Consider the following 18,297-nt stretch of genomic DNA (forward strand, 5'->3'; position numbering starts at 1 on the left):
GGAAGGGGCGTCATGGGGCAGCTTCTCGCCTCAAAGCCTTTTTCTCGCCTCCCTTCTGGTCCTCGGTGGGGAGTCACGCTGCCAACCAGTTGCCTGGGACCGTGTGAAACAGAAGTGGCAGCTGTCCAGGATGAGGGGGATCAAGGTGCGACTTTTGTTCTTTCAGAAAAGCCTGGGCCTCGAGACTACTGGCTCAACACAGAAATCCCATTTTGATGAGCAAAGAACCACAAAGTGACAGCTTAACGCAAACAAATAAAAAAATTCTTGTGCAGTCTGGGGGCTGGAAGTCTGAAATCAGGGTGTTGCAGGGCCCCCTCCCTCTGAAGGCTCTGGGGAAGGATCCTTCCGGTCTCTCACAGCTCTTGGCTGTGCCGGCCGGTCCCCGTGTCCCAGGTGTGCAGCTGTATCTGTCCATCCCTGTCCCCGTGTCGTGTGGCCCTCTCCCCTGTGTCCCTGCTTTCTTACAAGCCCACTCTCTGGGCTAGGGCCCACCCCACCCAGAAGGATCTCATCCACACTAATCACACCTGCAGAGACCCTGTTTCCAAACAAGGTCTCCCTCGCAGGTTCCGGGGGGATGTCTTTGGAGGACACTGTAGCCCAGTCCGGGGTGGGAATCGGCATGCGTGCTGAAGCTGTCACTGTCTCGGGACCTGTAGGTGCCTCTGCTGACACAGGCTGGGTCCGGGGGCAGCTGTCATGTCCGCAGCTCATCACAGCTATGGGTGTTTCTCAGGCCAGGATGTGGTCTTAGGACCTTGCTAATCCTGCTAATCCTCCCTTAGGAGAGACTTCCAGAACTTTCTCCCTCTGTCTGGTGCTTTCTGGTCTCAGTCTATAGTGGAAAACCTGTAGGGGCCCCTCACCCACTCCAGATCCTTTTTCTACGGGAATGTGAGAGGTGGTACGGAATCGCTGTCGGCTTTCTCTCGCTGAAAGGGGCCCATCCTGTGTGGTGCGGGGCCTGCAGGGCTCCTGTGACCCTCGGTGCCCCGTGCCAGTGACATGAAGGACTTTGGTGACTGTGCACTCATCCCTCCTGATTTTATTTATTTAAATTAAAAAAAAAAAGATTTTATTTACTTATTCATGAGAGACACAGAGAGAGGCAGAGGGAGAAGCAGGCTCCCTGCAAGGAGCCCGATGCAGGACTCGATCCCGGGACCCCAGGATCACGCCCGGAGCCGAGGGCAGACGCTCAACCGCTGAGCCACCCGGGCGCCCCATCCCTCCGGATTTTAGCCGTGTCAGACGGGTGTGCAGGCGGCGTCTCGGGTTCGAACATGACGCTTCCCTGCTAACGCACGCAGAACCTGAAGGGGTGAAAGCGGACTTACAGATCCTTTTCTTTGTAAATATTGAGGTGACATTCAGATCACATAAAGCAAACATTTTAAACAACTCCGTGGCAATCCGTGGTTCACCTGTTGTGCAACCAGACCTCTCCGTGGTTCCAAACGTTGCCATTACCCGGAAGGAAAGCCGGGACTCTGGAAGCAGCGGCTTCCTGTTCTGCCCCCCGCCCTCCCCCTTTGACGACCACCTGCTTTGTGTCTATGGATTGGCCTCTTTTGGGTATTTTATGCCAGAAATGGAATCCAGTCATACATGGTGCCTTGTGTCTGGCTTCTCTCCCTTAGCGTAAGGTTCACGGGTCCGTCCTTCTTGTGGCCGGACACTGCTCCGTGGTCTGCCTTGACCGCAGTTGGGTGTCCCTTCTCACCTTGGGCCATTGGGAATGATGCTCCTGTGAACGTCTTTGCACGTATATTTGTTCCAGCGTCTGTTTTCAGATCTTCTGGGGCATGTACCTAGGAGTGGAATTGCTGGGTCACATGGTGACATTATGTTTAGCTTTTTGAGGAGCCACCGAACTATTTTCCACGGTGACTCACTGTTTTATGTCCCCCCCGGAGCGCACCAGGGCTCCAGCTCCTCCGCATCCTCGTTAGCATCTGCCGTTATCTGTCGTGCTTCTGGTCCTCCTTGTGCAAAGTGGTGTCTCATTGGTGGTTCTGACGTCCTGGTTCCCACGATGCCCTCACGCCCGGGTTTGACCCGCTGTAATTACTGCTCTGGAGCCCAGAGGCCCCCTGTCGCCCTGGTTGTGAAAGAAGAGATGTAGGTGTTTCCTATTTCACTCTCCCCAAAATCGCTTCCCTCCGCAATGGGGTGGGGGGGTTGGGGAGACTCACAGGAGCCACCCTGAAAGCACAGTCACTACAAAAGAAATCCCCACCATGTGCTTCGACGTGGAGGGACCTGGAGGGTATTATGCTGAGTGAAATGAGTCCATGGGAAAAGGACAAACATTATATGGTCTCATTCGTTTGGGGAATGTAAAAATTAGTGAAAGGGAGTGAAGGGGAAAGGAGAGAAAATGAGTGAAAATATCAGTGAGGGTGACAAAACATGAGGGACCCCTAACTCTGGGAAATGAACTAGGGAGAGTGGAAGGGGAGGTGGGCGAGGGGACGGGGGGACTGGGTGACGGGCCCTGAGGGGGGCACTTGGCGGGATGAGCACTGGGTGTTATGCTATATGTTGGCAAATTGAACTCCAAGTTTAATTAATTAATTAGTTAATTAATTAATTAATAAAAAAAAAAAAAAGACCAGGCCAGGCGAAGCCCAACGGCGGAATTCACACTTCCGTGGACTCAAGGTTCCCCTGATTCCTTGCCTAAAGTGTGGCCACGTTCTGGGTAGAAAACCCATTTTCATCCTGGAGGCCCTGCTGGTCTGGCGTTTGCACTGTTCTCTCCCCTGTAGTTTTACCGACACCCGTGCTCTCCCTCCCGTGACAACGGCTTGCACACATAAACACAAATCTGGGAAAATCTCCAGGTCCCACAGAGAATTCCCGCGCTGTCTGGAAACCCAAGTCCCGCCCCAGCCAGCTCCCCGCAGACAGCGCACGTGGCCGGGCTGGTGTCCCTTCGCTGAGTGTCATGCCTTAGGTTTGGCAACTCGGAGGTTTCCTCTGCATTTCATGATTTATATCAAATATCTGAGCCCATTGACAGCAAACGGACAGCTTGGACGATTGTCATATTCCTTGACGTGACTTGAATTACCAAGCTCTTGGGGGTCGTGGCTGTTTCCCTAAGTCACTCGAGAGAAGCCGCGGCCCCTTCCCAGGCTCCTGAGAGACGCTGGTGGAGACAGGAGCGCCGGGCACCCTCCACCCCCGGCAGGTGGACCAGGTTCAGGGAGGGGGGACTCGGGTCCTGGGAGGGCACGTGGGGGCTTTTCCAGAGCTGTCTCCCGAGCCAGGCAGGCATCCGATTTCCGATTTCTGTGTGAAAGAAGCCCTTCTGGTGATGAGCAGCTTGATGAGCCTTCTGACGGGGCAGACGTCTCCCAGCGTGTCCCTGACAGAGACACAGGTGAAGTGCCAGATGCCGAGGTCAGAGCCAAACGTTTGTGCCTTCGTGCCTAAGACGGACAACCCCGGGGTAAGCGCTGATGAGCTAAGACGGAGCAGTGAGGAAGTAGCCCGGATGCCAGCCCCAGCGGCGGGGCCGCCCCGGCACCTGGAAGGCCCGGGAACACGCTGGGGCTGCAGCATCGTGCCCAGGCTGCCGAGACCCCTGCTCTCGGCTGAGGCTTGAAGCTTCCTCGAGGCCTCTTTTTTTTTTTTTAATTAATGTATTTATTTATGATAGACATAGAGAGAAGCAGAGACACAGGAGGAGGGAGAAGCAGGCTCCATGCTAGGAACCTGACGCGGGACTCGATACCGGGACTCCAGGATCGCGCCCTGGGCCAAAGGCAGGCGCTAAACGGCTGAGCCACCCAGGGATCCCTCCTCGAGGCCTTTTAAAACTCAAGGCTCTTGGGCAGCCCGGGTGGCTCAGCAGCTCAGTGGTTCAGCGCTGTCTTCAGCCCAGGGCCTGATCCTGGAGACCCGGGATGGAGTCCCATGTCAGGCTCCCTGCATGGAGCCTGCTTCTCCCTCTGCCTGTGTCTCTGCCTCTCTCTGTGTGTCTCTCATGAATAAATAAAGAAAATCTTTTTAAAGAAAAAGCAAAAAAAAAAAAAAAAAAAACCAAGGCTCTTAAACATTGTTCAGTGATTCCAGAGCAAGAATGAGGCTCACAAAATGCACGTGAGATGCCCTGGCCAGTTTGGTGTCTCACAGATTGAACCACAGATGCCAGAGGTAGGGGCATCATAGAGGTCACCCACCCAGTTAGTTTATTTTATAAACGGGGAAACCGAGGCACCCAATAGTGGGGCACCTGTCCCAAGGGCACTGAGCGGACCTGTGCGGGGCTGGTCCCGCCGTGCCAGGCTGGTGCCGGGGTCTGCTGCATCTCCTCCCCCACGTCGGGGGGCGGGTGTTGAGAGGGAAAGAAAAGTCACAGATTCTCTTTCTGATTTTCTTGCGTCTTGGAATCTCTTCTCACCAGGTTGTTGAGAAACGGCCTCGTGTCCCGTTGCAGGGTCCATGGCCCGCGTGGGGGCCCCAGTAGAGCTGCTGGCATCAGCTTTGCTGGGCCCGGGAGAGACTGTGATGCCAGGGGCTACACACTGTGGGAAGATAGGGTCTGGGTACAAACCCATGACCGTGCCGGGAGGCCAAGGAGTGAGAAACTAGGGAGTCGGCCCCTTGCTCCTCACGGCGGCAGTTCTGTTGGCAGGTGCCTGTGGATAAATGGAAGCTTGAGGTTTGGGGGAAGGTTCTGGTCCTCTGACCACACCAAAGCTTGGCCCTGGTTCCTAACACTCTGTGTCCATCAGGGTTCAACCAGAGAAACAGAACCAGGCGTGCACGTGCGTGTGTCTTGCGATTTGTTGTAAGCAGAGGCTGCCGTGACCGCGGGGGCCGGCCAGGCAAGTCTGAGGCGGTAGGAATGGCTGCTAGGGGGGGCAGGCTGGCCCCGTAGGGCACTGGCCAAAGCTGCCGGCCACAGGTGGAATTCTTTCTTCTGCAGGAAAACCTCAGCTGTGCTCTCAAGACTTTCAGCCGGTTAGGTGGGGCCCACCCAGATGGCCCAGCATAATCTCCCCACCCAGCGCCGGCTGGTTATGGGCTTTTATCGCCGCTACAACAGCCTTCCCAGCAGCACCTAGGTCAGGGTTTGCGTGGGTTCAGTGGGGACTGTGGCTTCCCTGCACACGCAGAAGGCCGACCTCCGTGCACACTGGCCCTGCAGAATGAGCCCCTTTATACGGGCCAGTCCTTGAAACTGGGGTTTGCTTAGTCCCCTCAGAGTCGAGCCACAAAAACAACAGACTTCACCATTCTGCTGTGACGTGTTGGCAGACGGGAATTTGGATGCCGACCCTAAAGACTCCATTTGAACCCCAGGCTGCGAGCCTGCGGCCAGCAGTGAGCCAGGACCCAGACGGGGACCCAGGCCATCAAACCCACGGAAGGGTGTGGCCTTACCTCTTGGACACGGGCTCGTTCCCTCCGGGGTGGCCTGTCTTTCTGGACGATTGGCCACAGAAAACCCACCCATGTTCCCTCAAACCTAAAGGACTGGGATTTTTTTGTTTTTCCCCAGAATCCAAAGCACACAGGGCAGACAGGTCTTTTATAAAATACAAGAAGAGTAAACTGTCAGAAAAAGGACCGTGCCCTTAGCTCCTTGGGAAGGTCACGAGCTTATCAGAGTTTGCAAGCGCTGGCTCTCAGCCCCGGGCTCAGCGTGGGCTCAGAACAGTCAGGGCTCAGCCCGTCGCTGCGCGTGGACGGTGCATGCCAGGCGGCTAAGCGGTTAGCCCTGTGAGTGTCCCCGGTCCCACTCACCGGGCACCGTTTCTGCTTATGGAGCTTTACTTTTAATGCTGGAAGACAAGCAATAAATAACCATAATAGGTGCAGCGATGTGTTAGAAGGGGATGCGTCCTGCGGGAACGCTGAGGCAGGGCGGGGGGTGGGAGAGCTGAGTGCGCTGGGTATCCCCGGGGGGGGGGGGGGGCGATCGCAGTTTTAAACAGGGGAGTCCTGGTGAAAACCGATGAAATAAACCATCCATAGAAGGATGCGCGCGGCTGTCCTTATCAGTTCATACATTTGTGGGTTTTGTTTTTATTTATTTACTTTTAGAGAGGGAGAAAGGTGCAGAGGGAGAGGGAGGGGGAGAGAGGGAATCCCAAGCAGACTCCACGCCCACCGTGGAGCCGGACGCGGGGCTTGATGGCGTGACCCTGAGATCAGCACCTGAGCCCAATCACGAGTTGGACACCTCACCCACGGGAGCCACGCAGGTGCCCCTCACAGGGACATTCTTATTCTCAAACTAACAGGTGCCAGGATGACAGTCGAGACCCGTGTTGACACAGGCAGGGACGTGTTTGGGGCAGGTGACATTGGAGGAGGAGTGTGGGCAGGCCTGGAGGAAGCCGGCAGCAGAGGGACCAGGGGAGGCACGAAGGGTGACCGTAAAGGCAGACGCTACGCGCCAGTCCCCACCACCCGCCATGCTCGAGAGGAGGAGGGGGACCAGCCAGCCCAGCGGGAGCTGGTGCAGAACCAGGCAGGTGAGCCCCAGAGACCCAACACAGTGCAGACGACCCTGGAGGCCACCGGTCTTGTAGTTAGTGGTGCGTTAGCGACAGTAACGCGCCCCTTGGCATCAGCCCCCGCCCTCCCACCCCCAGGCTGGGTGTTCAACTGTGAAAGAAAAGAACAAAATTAAGGAATGTGCACAAAAGACTCGAAATAGGGTCAAAGCTGCTTTGAAATGAGAGATTTCACCGTACTTTTTAGCTTTCAGGGTGAAAAACAATCCCACAAGAACATGCGAGTTTATGATTCACTTGATGATACATGAAGTGGAGACGGGTGAGGACGGGTGAGACCCGTTACCTACCCCAGGACAGTTCCAAGCCTCATAGGTATTCACTCTTCGTCCTCACAACCTCCCTACGAGGGGGCGCTTTTACCATCCCCCATTCCCAAGTGAGACGTTGAGTGGCTGGCTTGCCACAGGGCTCCGCGTCGGGGCTCCTACCCGCTCCGCCATCCTGCCTCCCAGAAGCACCCTGCCTCCGCTCTGCAAGTTGGGGGTGGCTGTCCTGGGTGGAGGGGGCGGCCCTGCTCCCCCCCCCCCCAGCAGAGGCCCAGCAGCCCAGGACTTCAGAGGACTGGTCCGTCCATTCCTGGGAAGCTCCAGCCAGCCTCTCGGGGGCACAGCCAAGGCAGCGCCAGTGCCCAGGGGTCGAAGCTGGACTATTTGGAGCGCCTCCAGCCAGTGTTCCCCTGGCAGCCTGACACCACACCCCGAGGGTGGAAACCCCCCGCCCCCGAGGTCTCTTGCGTGAAGAAGGGAGCAGATGGATTCCCAGAACCGTAGAGGTAAGTCCCTGTCCTGTCCGGGGTCGGCCCCTCTCCCTGGCCGCCCCGTCCCGTCCGCTCGTGCCAGTTAACAGACCTACAAATGAGGAAAGCACAGGCCACTTACTCAGAGCTCGCGGGCGGGGGCGGCCGCCGTCACCGCGTCTGGCGCAGGGATGGGGGAGCCTGCAGCGGGGCCAGGGCCTTGGGCGTGGGGAAGCTGGCGGTGGGCTGATTAGAAGCCGGACATCCTTTGTGGTCCGTTAGGGGACATGTTTGTGTCTCGCTGGTTGGTCCTGGGTTGAAAGCAAGGGCAAGATGAGGGAAGCTGGTGGTCACAGACCACGTCCTGGCGGTTAGGCCTGGTCGCTGCAAGGGTTGTGTCAGGGCTCTGTTGTCCGAGACGGTCTGGCTGCTGGCCATGTCGTCCGTTCCACCTCGTGCTAAGAGGGACAGCTGGCTCCTAAGGATCCTGCAGTGCCCTGGCGGGCAGCGTGCCCAGGGCCTGAGCGTCGGCCGTGCCACTGGGGAGGGACTCGCAGGCCCAGGTGCTGGGCAGCCGGACACCCTGGTGTGAGGACAGGGGGCCGTGTCGTGGTCATTTCCCAAGTGGCCATGGACGAGGCCTGTCCCTGTCCTCTCTGTGGGGACCAAACTGAGCCCTGCGAGCCCCCAGCCACCCATGTTTCTCTGGCCATTTCACCCGGGAAAGGCTGGAAGCTTGGGGTTGGGAGTTGAGGGGAAGGGAACCCCCTTAGTTTGCTTTGTTCTGGCGATCAGATGGGTCTCTCCCCTGCTGCGTTGTGGTCACAGGTAAGGAATGTCCTGCTCGGGGCAGGCCGCTTGCACATCCAGCGCAGCAAATGGATCTCACTAGATGGACAAACCTCCGTCCTTTCCATGACTTTAGTCTCCAAAGTTTACAAATATGGCCCCAGTGTCCTGGGATGGGTGATTTTATGGATGCCTGGGCAGCTCATAAGTTATTTCTGGGAGGGTCTGGGAGGGTGTTTCCTGAAGAGATTAGCATTTGAATCCAGGAAAGCAGGTCTCCTGCCGCCACCACCAGGTGGGCCTCAGCCCATCCATCAGGGGCCTGAAGAGAGCAAAATGGTGGAGGAAGGGCCCAGGCGCCCCACTGACCTGGGCGGCCAGCTGGAGGCAGGCTGTGGGGCTCCTCGGCCTCCGTCATCGCGGGACCCCTCCTGAAACATCCCTTTCTGGTGAGCTCTGTGCGTATCCTGTTGGTTCTATTTCTCTGGACAAACATGCATCCCTAATTCCTGCTCTAAATCTATTCTTGACTTAATCGAAACCCTTTGTGGGTCCTATTTTCAGCCAGTACTGCCTTTTGGGGTTAACGGGTCTCGTAACCTCTACCGTCTGCTGAGTTAAGGGAGGTTTGGGGTCCCCGTGGGGCCAGGCCAGAGTAAGTATTAGAGTCTTCCTTTTGCCCCTGGTTCTGTAAGACGTGGCACAGCATTGTCCCTAATCCTGACTTTATTTAAAGATTATCACGAATTGTTTGTATGCATGTTGATTTTCTTAAAATATTGCATTAAATGTTGTTGGTCCTGACCGCCGAGTTTTGGGGCACCCACGCGCACACCTCCCCTCCCTGCCTCCAAGCCTGGTGCCCCGGGCTCGGTGAGACAGCCCTACGTATTTTAGTGGATCTTTAGGTTTTGGTCATGGTTTCCACTTGTTTTTTTGGTGACTGATTATTTCATGCACTTCACAAGTGTTTCCTGAGTCAGCTCCGTTTCAAGGATGTGCCAGGTGCTGGGGCTTCAAGAGTGAGCAAAACACACGTGGGCTCAGCCCTCGTGAGCCCACTGCCCGGATGCAGAGCCCGTTCCTTTGCTGGGCCTCCGGCGCTGCAGGCCTCTGGAGCCCGGGCTGGCTCTCGTCCTTGGTCCCGGGGACAGCGTCCCTGGGCGGCAGCACCCGCGCGGGGGGAGTGAGCCGGCGTAGGCTCGGCCGGGGTGGGCGTGGGCCCTCATCCAGGCGTGTCTGTTGTGTCTGGCGTGGAAGCCGGGAGCCAGCCTGCAGGAGGCCTGCCCTCTCTCCGCCCCAAGGAGCAGCCAGTTCTGGCTCTTCAGTAAACAGGTGCCACAGCCCGGCCCGGGCCCTCACCGGGGCAGGCCAGCCACCCGCACGTGTGGACAAGCACCCGAGGGGGAGCGCAGCAGTCACAAGCCCCGGCTTTTAGAACGGAATGTGTCATCTGTTCTGCGGGGGCCGAGGCGTACCCTGCCCTGGACGAGCTCTGCTCCTACGGGCCCTAGTTCGTGTGCCCCGGAGGGGGACTGCAGCCCCAGGTGTGGCTCCGGACGCCCCTTCTGTTCCTCTCGAGGAGTCTTTCCACACGAGCTCCTAACGGTGTTGGGGTGCCCCCCAACCCGCACCCCGTCCTTCCTCACCGCCCCCTACCCCATCCCACGGGGCTGCACGCGACCCACCACGCAGGTGCCCGGGCTGTGCGGGCTGCTCTTCAGGGTTAGAAATGCCTCATTTGGGGCAATTAAAAGGCCCAAAGGCCTCAATTGTAACTTCAGTTTCCCTCCCAGCGAAGCCCCCCCAGCCTCGCCCCGTGCCCGTCTCTCTGCCCCCCTGCTCTCCGTGCAGGCCCGGTGGCTGCTGGGGGGGGGCGCTGGTGCAGTCTCGGAAACCACTGGATTCAGACCCCCCAGCTTGCCCTTTGATTTCCTCCTGTCCCCGCTTGTTCCCACTTCTCTCTTTTCCTGCTTTCTTCTGGAGTAAACATCTCTTACCCCGTTTTATCCCCATGGGTGCCACCCTGGCTGCCACGGACTGGCCCTCAGACCTCACAGCCAGCCCCATGGTGCGCCGAGATGGCCCGGGGCAGCGGTTCGGGGTTAGCCAGCCCCAGTGGGACCCCCCACGTTGGGATTTGCGTCTCCGGAAGAGGAGACCCCAGAGCTGTCCCCTTCTGCCTCCCTCCCTCTGCACCATGAGAGCAAGCGCAGGGTCACAGGGCTCTTTCACGGTGGACGTCCGGCCTCAGAACCACAAGAAAAAAATTGCTGTTTAGGCCACCGGCCGGTGGCACCTTTCCAGCAGCCTGAGCTGGGAGGACGGTGGTGGCTCCTCTCCTGTTTTCCAGCGGGAGCCCTAAATTCTCTCCAAGTGTATGAGCTACTTGGTGTCAATAGGTCCCCGGGTGACTGTGCAGCAACGCACAGTGCAGCGTCTAGCTCCGGCCTGCTTGGGGCAGCGGCATTCGGGCGTCAGAGGGTTGAAGCTTTAACCCCAGACGTCACTGCTGATCTGTTTCCCGCGTGGAAGGCACAGTCGGGGGGCTCAGAGAGGGCCACCTTCCAGACGTGGTGGCCACGGGCCCTGCCGTCTGCTGCGCCGTCCACCGCTGGCCCTTCGCCGACTCCTACCTGCGAGGGTGTCGAGAATAGGGTGCTTTTCATGGAGTTGGAAACCTAAGGAGCACGAGGATTCGTGAGTTGCCGTGATTTAGAGACACCCCACCCTGGCATGGATCGGGTGAATCCACCTGCACCTCCTCCAGGGGGATGTTGGGAGCCGCCGGGTTTATGGGGGGCCCGGCTGGTGAGGGAGGCCGCGGGCGCCCCTGGGGCGGGAGGACGCCTTGAAGAAAAGGCAGGAAGCCGGTTCCTGTCTTCCCGTTCCCCTTCTCTAGGCCAGGGGCCAGCAACACGGCCTCCAGGCCAAAGCCGGCCCGTGTGACGTTTGATGGGCCGCAGCCAGCCGCGCCCGGTCACCCCCGTGGTCCGTGGCTGCTGCAGACGTGAGCAGGTGTCACGGGCCCCACCCGGCTCCCAGACTGTGGACGTCGGGTCCTGCCCTGAGCCCCCTGAAATCCTGATGAGATGGCAGAGGCCGGTGCTCGTGGCTTTGCTCTGTGAGCTCAGCGTTCGTGGACTCCTGACCCGCCCTCAGGGAGTTCCCGGCAGGCCCAGTGATCGTGTTTCCCCTCTCAGGAAACCATTTCACCAGGAGGCGGTGAGTCACGGGCCGCACCCTTGGAAAACGGGACAGTCGTCTCCTGCAGTCTCTGGGCAGAAGGACCAGAACGGAGCCCAACTGGAGGGCCTGGGCCCCAGGCAGAGGCTTGTGGGGCTGCAGGAGGGACATGGGGCCGGGGCTCCAGCCAGGTGGGGGAGAGGGAAGCTAGGTTGGCACTCACCGTTTCGGGGAGCTGGACCAAGGGAAGCACAGCACCCCAGATTCATCACACCACGACCCCAAAGTCAGCTGGAGGGGTGGGACGTACCGAGGCCTTCACCAGCCCACGGTGGCACAAGGCCACACCTGCCCAGTCGCCGTCTGTGCCTGGGATCAGGTGCCTGGTTCTCGGGGGTGGGATGCGGCGACACGCGGGCAGAGCATCGCCAGCCAATCCGCCCGGCGGCGGGGTCCGTGCTCTCCCCTGCAGATGCCCTTCCCCAGAGAAGCAGAGCCAGCCGTGCTGTGGGATCCGTGTCCGGCCCTCAGAGCCTCCGTCTTCTGCAAGCGAGAGGGACCGTCCACTCGGGGAGGAGGTGGGGAACCCGCGCCCTCCCACAGGCTCCGAGCCCCAGGGGCAGAGCAAGCCCAGGAAACCGCGCTGCGCTGACCAGGTGGCAGCCAGGGTTTGTGTCTTGCAGTTTGCTGGATGGAAGTGTCATTCCCGATGCAGACCTTTGGTTTTCCAGGGCGCTGTTTGACTACAGAGTTGGGGTTTTGCTTATTTTTATTATTCATTTTTTTAAAGATTTATTTATTTATTCATGAGAGACACACAGAGAGAGGCAGAGACGCAGGCAGAGGGAGAAGCAGGCTCCCTGCAGGGAGCCCAGTGTGAGACTCGATCCCGGGACCCGGATCCCGGGACCCCGGGGTCACGCCCTGGGCTGAAGGCAGCTGCTCAACCGCTGAGCCACCTGGGCGCCCCCGCAGAGTTTTTAATCACGGGCTAAGGAACAAACGGAAGCTCTAACTCCCTCCTTCATCCCTGAGCCACTGAGGACCCTGAGGGAGCTGAGCAGAGGGAGAGGGGAGAGGACAGGGAGGGGGAGGACTGGGGAGATCGCGCTTGCCTTCAGCTTCCTGAAGCCGAGAGGGCCTGGAGGGGAGCAGGTGAGGGGGTGAGCAGGTGCACAGGGTGGTATGGGGGGGCGGGGGGAGGCCGGGATTCAGGAGGAGTGACGGCTTTGGCCCATGAGCACAGGGTGCGCCCCTAGGGTCGTTGTTGCTGACTTCATGGGGCCAGGATCAGGCCTGGACTCATGTGTACAGACTGGTAGGAAGGGGGTGATCCACCCCCGCGACTGTCAACCGAGGGGGGGAGGGGGCAGCCCAGGACCCTCAGGAACAGACGGAGCAGATGGAGCAGGGGGAGGTGGAGGGAGCTGGAGGGAGGTCCCCAGGCTCCGTGCTGAGGTCCTCCCGGAGACACCTCTGTTTGGGGTCACCGTAGGAGTCCCCCGCTTCATGCAAGTTCTTCACACCCTCACCACAGAGGTGGCTTTTTTTCTCTTCTTTTTTTATTACGACATAATACACGGAACCAAACTGACCCTCCTAACCATACTACAGTGAACCATTCAGTATCACTGAGGACATTCGCAGTGCTGTGCAACCACCACCCTATTGAGTTCCAGAACTTTTCATCCCCCATTCACACCCCGGTTGGCGGTCCCTTCCCATCTCTCCTCCTCCCCCCCTCCTCCTCCCTGAGGCAACCGCCAGTCAGCCCTCCCTCCGTCTCTATGGTTTTGCTTATTCTGGACATTTCATATAAATGGATTCCTACGGTATGTGGCTGTGGCTTTTTAAAAATATCTCGTTTTAAAAGATTTCTCTTCCCAATTAAAAACCGGGCGAAGGATCTAAACAGACACCTCATCTGAGAAGATACATAGATGATAAAGAAGCATATGAAAAGGGACTCCAGGGACCCCCGAGGTGGCTCAGCGGCTGAGCGTCTGCCTTCAGCTCAGGTCGTGATCCAGTCCCGCGTTGGGCTTCTTGCAAGGAGCCTGCCTCTCCCTCTGCCTGGGTCTCTGCCTCTCTCTCTGTGTCTCTCATGAATAAATAAATAAATCTTTGAAAAACAAAAGAAAAGAAAAGGGACTCCATGTCCTCTAATTCTCTAATGAGAGAAGTGCGCAGTGCAACAGCAGCAACGAGACACCACCGCACACCTATCCGAGTGGCTCAAATCCCCAACACTGGCCCCACCCGCGGCTGGCGAGCACGCGGGGCAGCAGGGACTCACCCACCGCGGCCGGGAACGCAGAAGGCGCAGCCACCTTGGAAGGCGGTTTGGCGGGGCTCTTACAAACCAGGCACGCTCCCACCAGGGGGCCGGCAGTCACACTCCCTGGGATTCACCCAAAGGAGCTGAAGAGCTGCTTCCGCACAAAAATCTGCACACGGATGTTTAAAGCAGCTTTAGTCCTATTCACTAAAACTTGAAAGCAACCAAGATACACCCTTCAGTAGGTGACGGAGAAATAAACTGGTCCATCCAGACACTGGAGTGTTATTGTCCGGCGGTCAAGAGAGAGCGCGCGCTAGCACGTCGTCGCCAGGTGACTTGGAGGAATCTTCAATGTCCGTCACTCAGGGAAGAAGCCCGTCCCAGAAGGCCGCAGACGGAGGGGCTCCAACCCAGTGACATCCTGGAGAAAGCAGAGCTGCGGAGACGGTTGGGGTTGGGGGTGACGGAGGGGTGAGCGGAGAACCCCTCTGTGCGAGGCCGTGACAGTGCATACGTGTCGCCACCAGGCAGTCATGCAAACAGAGCGGCCAACCGCCGGGGGGGGAGGCTGTGGTAGACTGTGGACCTTGGTTATAAAATAAATAACACGCCAGGGTTGGCGCCTCCATTTTAACACGCATTCCACGTGGGCGCGAGGCGTTGCTAGCGGAGGAGGAGAGGCCTGGGGAGGCAGGGGCCCGGGGCACACTGCACTCTACACTCAGGTTTTCTGTAAACCTAACACTGCTTTAAAAAATAGCCTCTTTAGGGGCCCCCTGGGTGGTGCAGCCCGTTAAGCGTCTGACTCTTGGTCTCGGCTCAGGTTGTGATCTCAGGGTCTTGCTAAATAAATAAATCCTGGGGACGCCTGGGTGGCTCAGTGGTTGAGTGTCTGCCTTTGGCTCAGGTCATGATCCTGGCCAGGGTCCCGGGATCGAGTCCCACGTCGGGCTCCCTGCATGGAGCCTGCTTCTCCCTCTGCCTGTGTCCGTGCCTCTCTCTCTGACTCTCATGAATAAATGGATAAAATCTAAAAAAAACCCCAAAAAACCCTAAACTATAGAGTCTGTTAAAAAAAAAAAAAAAAGCATGTGTTTCTGCCATGTATTAAGAATTGATTTGTTTCCCTGATGTTATGAAAGACGGGAGTAACTGCCCTTCAGACCCGGTCAAACTCTATCCGGAGTGTAGGATTGTGCTGAAAATCCTACTTAGCTCGGGCAGGCTGCTCAAGGGAGGATGTGCTGTGTTTCTGTGGCTTTGCATAAGGACAGCAGTGACTCTAGCACCTGTCTCTGCCTCTGGACCCTGCACACCCAGGTTCTCCCTGAGGCTCCCTCCACCCCCGCCTCGTGGGGCTGCGGAGGCTTCCTTTCCGCCAGATCCCCAGCTGGTCTCACCCGAGGACCACCCAAGACTGTAAAATAAATCTTTGCAATTAAAACGATCCCTGGAGGGGTAAACCAGCAGCATTTGGTGAATTGGAAAATCGGATTCCAAACCTGGCCCCGCTCATTACAGGGTGGGTGGTCCTGAGAAAGTCCCCCACGTCTCTGAGAAGCCCAGTGAATTCTTCTCGATTCCTGGAAGGTTCTGGAGAAACTGCCAGCCCTGTCACGCTTACCGCAGTCGGCGCGGCCCTGGCAACAGCACTGAGGGTCGCCAGCTGGCCCCAGCGTCCGGGACTCTCCTGGGTCGAGTCCCAAACGTCCCGGGTCCTGGGAAGTCGTTGGCTCCAGGCACACGGGAGCAGTTAGGGCTTGTGTGCTAGTGATGCTGGTTTTTTGTTTTGTTTTGGTTTGGTTTGGTTTTTTTGGAGTAGTGTTACTGGGGGTCTGGAGCCCACGGCCAAGAGGGAATTCCTGAGACGTCTTCAGTGCATGAGGGTGATTTTATTGAAGCACGAGGACAGGACCCGTGGGCAGAAAGAGCTGCGGCCCCAGGAGTGTGAGGAGCCGCTGATGACATCCGTTGGGGTTGGGAGAAGTAAAGATAAGGACAGTCCCCTCATCTGCTAAAGAAGACTCACAGGACCCAGAGGCCTGGCTATTGTCGAGCTCAGGTTGTTTTTCCCTCTAGCGAGGCCTTAACATGAAGACGGGGGGAGCTTTCTGGAGGAACCTTGTTGCTCTGCCTGCCTCGAGTATTTGTCCTTGGGCTGCGGGTTTGAGGACATTTCATTTTATCTACATTTCCGTCTGCCTTTGTCTGTCTCATCACCAGCAAAGAAGACAGAGAGGGCAAGGGACTGCGGAGATGCATAGTTCCCGATCTCTCAAGAAGCCGTCGGGGACGGAGGCCTGGCTGAGGGAACAGGCCTTGGGTGATCAATCCCCCAGCTGCCCGGGGTATCGACGAGGGGAGTCTGGAAAGGCGTCTCCCCAAAGCCTCCCCATCAGCCCGGACCGTCCCGCCCGCTCCCGGGAGGCGTCTAGGGGATGCGGAGACAAGTCCTGTCACAACAGAACAAATGTATGTCCTTGGGGTGGATTTAGAGACAGACAGGCGTGAGTCAAACCACAGGCAGGAAATTTCATTTCCAGACCTCCTTCAAACGCTGCTTTCCTGACTCATTACATTCAAAGCACATTTAATTTTGCAAACAGAGCCGAGAAGCCCTTCCCGCAGTGGCCCGGCCACTCCCCAGGGCCTTGTGTGTCTGTGTCCCACCCCCAAAGTTCGGAGTTGAACCAGATCTCTCGGCCAAGCTGGATGGATCTGGGGGCGGATGGTGTATTATTAATTTTCTAAATATATATATATATATTTTAAAGATTTTATTTATTTATTCATGAGAGAGAGAGGCAGAGACACAGGAGGAGGGAGAAGCAGGCTCCATGCAGGGAGCCCGATGTGGGACTCGATCCTGGGACTCCAGGATCATGCCCTGGCTGAAGGCAGGCGCGAAGCCGCTGAGCCACCCAGGGATCCCGCGGTTCAACTTTTTAAAGAAGTTGCCCAAAGTAAGGGGTCTTTGCCCTTTGAAGGAAGTGGTATTTGATGTTTCCAGGTGTCTGGTAGATGCTGAGCTGGGGCGACCGTGCGCTGAACCCACCGCAAGGGCTTCGGGGCCAACGTGGCTGCAGATCCTTGTCCCTCGGGTGCCTTGCCACGGGGGCCGGAGCACCTTGGCCCCGAGTCGCGCCCACCCAGACTTCCCACTTGCTTCCTCAGTAGTTGTTCTGCCCCGAAGGGCGGGGGCAGCGAGACTCCCCTCTCAGGGTCAGTGAAGCCTCCGGGAGCAGGGAGTCCCTGATTCCCCCCCTCAGGCCCACGGTCTGGATGTTTGGCCTTGACCCCCAGGCGGTGGGCCAGGCCCCCTTAGTTCCAGAAGCTTCCCAGGTGATTCCACGGTGCGGTCACTGGTGACCCATGCCTTTAGGTGACACCTGCTCAAGGAAGCCACCACTGGGGCTCGTCGGAGGGAAGGCCGGCTCCGCGGGTGGGCTCTCCTCAAGCACACGAATGAATGACCATAAAGAAAGGAAATACGGGAGGGCCCTGGCAGCCAGGGACCACTGGCGACTCCGATGACGTTACTCAAACCAGAGGCCAACACTGTACTCCACGTCAGAGGTGCTGGGGCTCTGCAGCTGCAGGAGCCTCTCCTGGGGGCTTGTTAACACGAGGACCCCAGATTCCCGGCGCCCGCAGCGCTGGGCTGAGAACCCGCGGCCAGGTGCTGCCGCAGCTCCGGGGACCTCACTCTGGGAACCGCTGCTCTGCACAAGGATGCAGCTCACAGGTTCGTGGCCGGGCTGAGCCCAGGGCCAGCATGTGGACGATGGCCTGGCATGTCCCCGGCCAGTCCCCACACACGCGGGGCATGGGTCCCAGTGTAGGCCACACTGGAAGGTGGTGTCAGGGCCTGACGTTGGGACTGGACGCAGAGGCGCCGATTGTTAAGACCTCACCTTGAATACACACATTGCCCGCAGGTGACGCCGCCACCAGCAAAGCAGCCAGATGGGGACCTGGGCCCCCCTGCCTGCGGAGTTCCCGGCCTCCTCTCTCCTGAACCCTCATTCCACTCTTACGCTGCAAGTCAGACGATAGTGGGCGACCCCTCGAAACCCCAGACACCCCACCTTTGGACCCTAATAAAGGGAGAGCCCCGGTTCACGCCCCACCCCATCCCCTGTGACCATGTCCCGTGCATGACGCACACCCCCCAGGACTTGCCAGTGATAAATCTTGTCCCTCAAAGTCCCCGATGGTTTTACTCAGGTCTGGCCCGAGCCACGGGGAGGGAAGCCCTCCGTCTAGCCCTCTGTCTGCAGGCCTGAGGATCCATCCCGCTGTTCCCCCAAGCTCAGGACCCCTCACGAGGCCAGGCCAAACCAAGGACAGGTCCCTCTGAGCCCTCTCTTCTCCCCGCTGCCTCTAGCTGTTGGGGCCGCTTCGGGGTCTGCCTCCTGAGCCAGTCTCAGCAAAGGATCCTGCCCCGGCACCCCGCCCCCTCCCTCCGTGACCCCCACCCGTGGGCCCTCAGTCCTTGGCTGCCTCTGGCCAGAGTCCTCGTCCCCTGGCGTCTCCTGCTGCTGCTGCTCGGGGCCGTGAAAGCCCAGCTGTCTAGGCTGGAGTTGGGTCCTGCTCTTCTCCTCGCTACAGTTGCATGGAAGAGCCAGTCCCCTCATCTCGGACGGGCATCGGCGCTCTTCCTCCTGGGCCGTCCTACACGGGGCGTCTGTCTGTCCACCGCCCGCACCCCCCGGGCTGGCAGAGGCTGGTGTTGCACCTGTGCAGGGGCCAGGGACCCACAC

General features: G+C 58.4%; 1 protein-coding gene across 1 annotated transcript in view; it reads left to right on the forward strand.

Moving 5' to 3' along the window:
- Positions 1–7,260: 7,260 nt before the first annotated feature.
- The window catches only part of DNAH17 (dynein axonemal heavy chain 17), a 112,008-nt gene continuing 100,971 nt past the window's right edge, over positions 7,261–18,297 (forward strand). The window contains exon 1 of the mRNA XM_072746504.1: positions 7,261–7,314. The gene's annotated coding sequence lies outside the window, so the exon portion shown is untranslated. The remainder of the gene's footprint in view (positions 7,315–18,297) is intronic.

Source organism: Vulpes vulpes, chromosome 2 (assembly GCF_048418805.1).
Source record: "Vulpes vulpes isolate BD-2025 chromosome 2, VulVul3, whole genome shotgun sequence".
Classification (NCBI taxonomy): Eukaryota; Metazoa; Chordata; class Mammalia; order Carnivora; family Canidae; genus Vulpes; species Vulpes vulpes.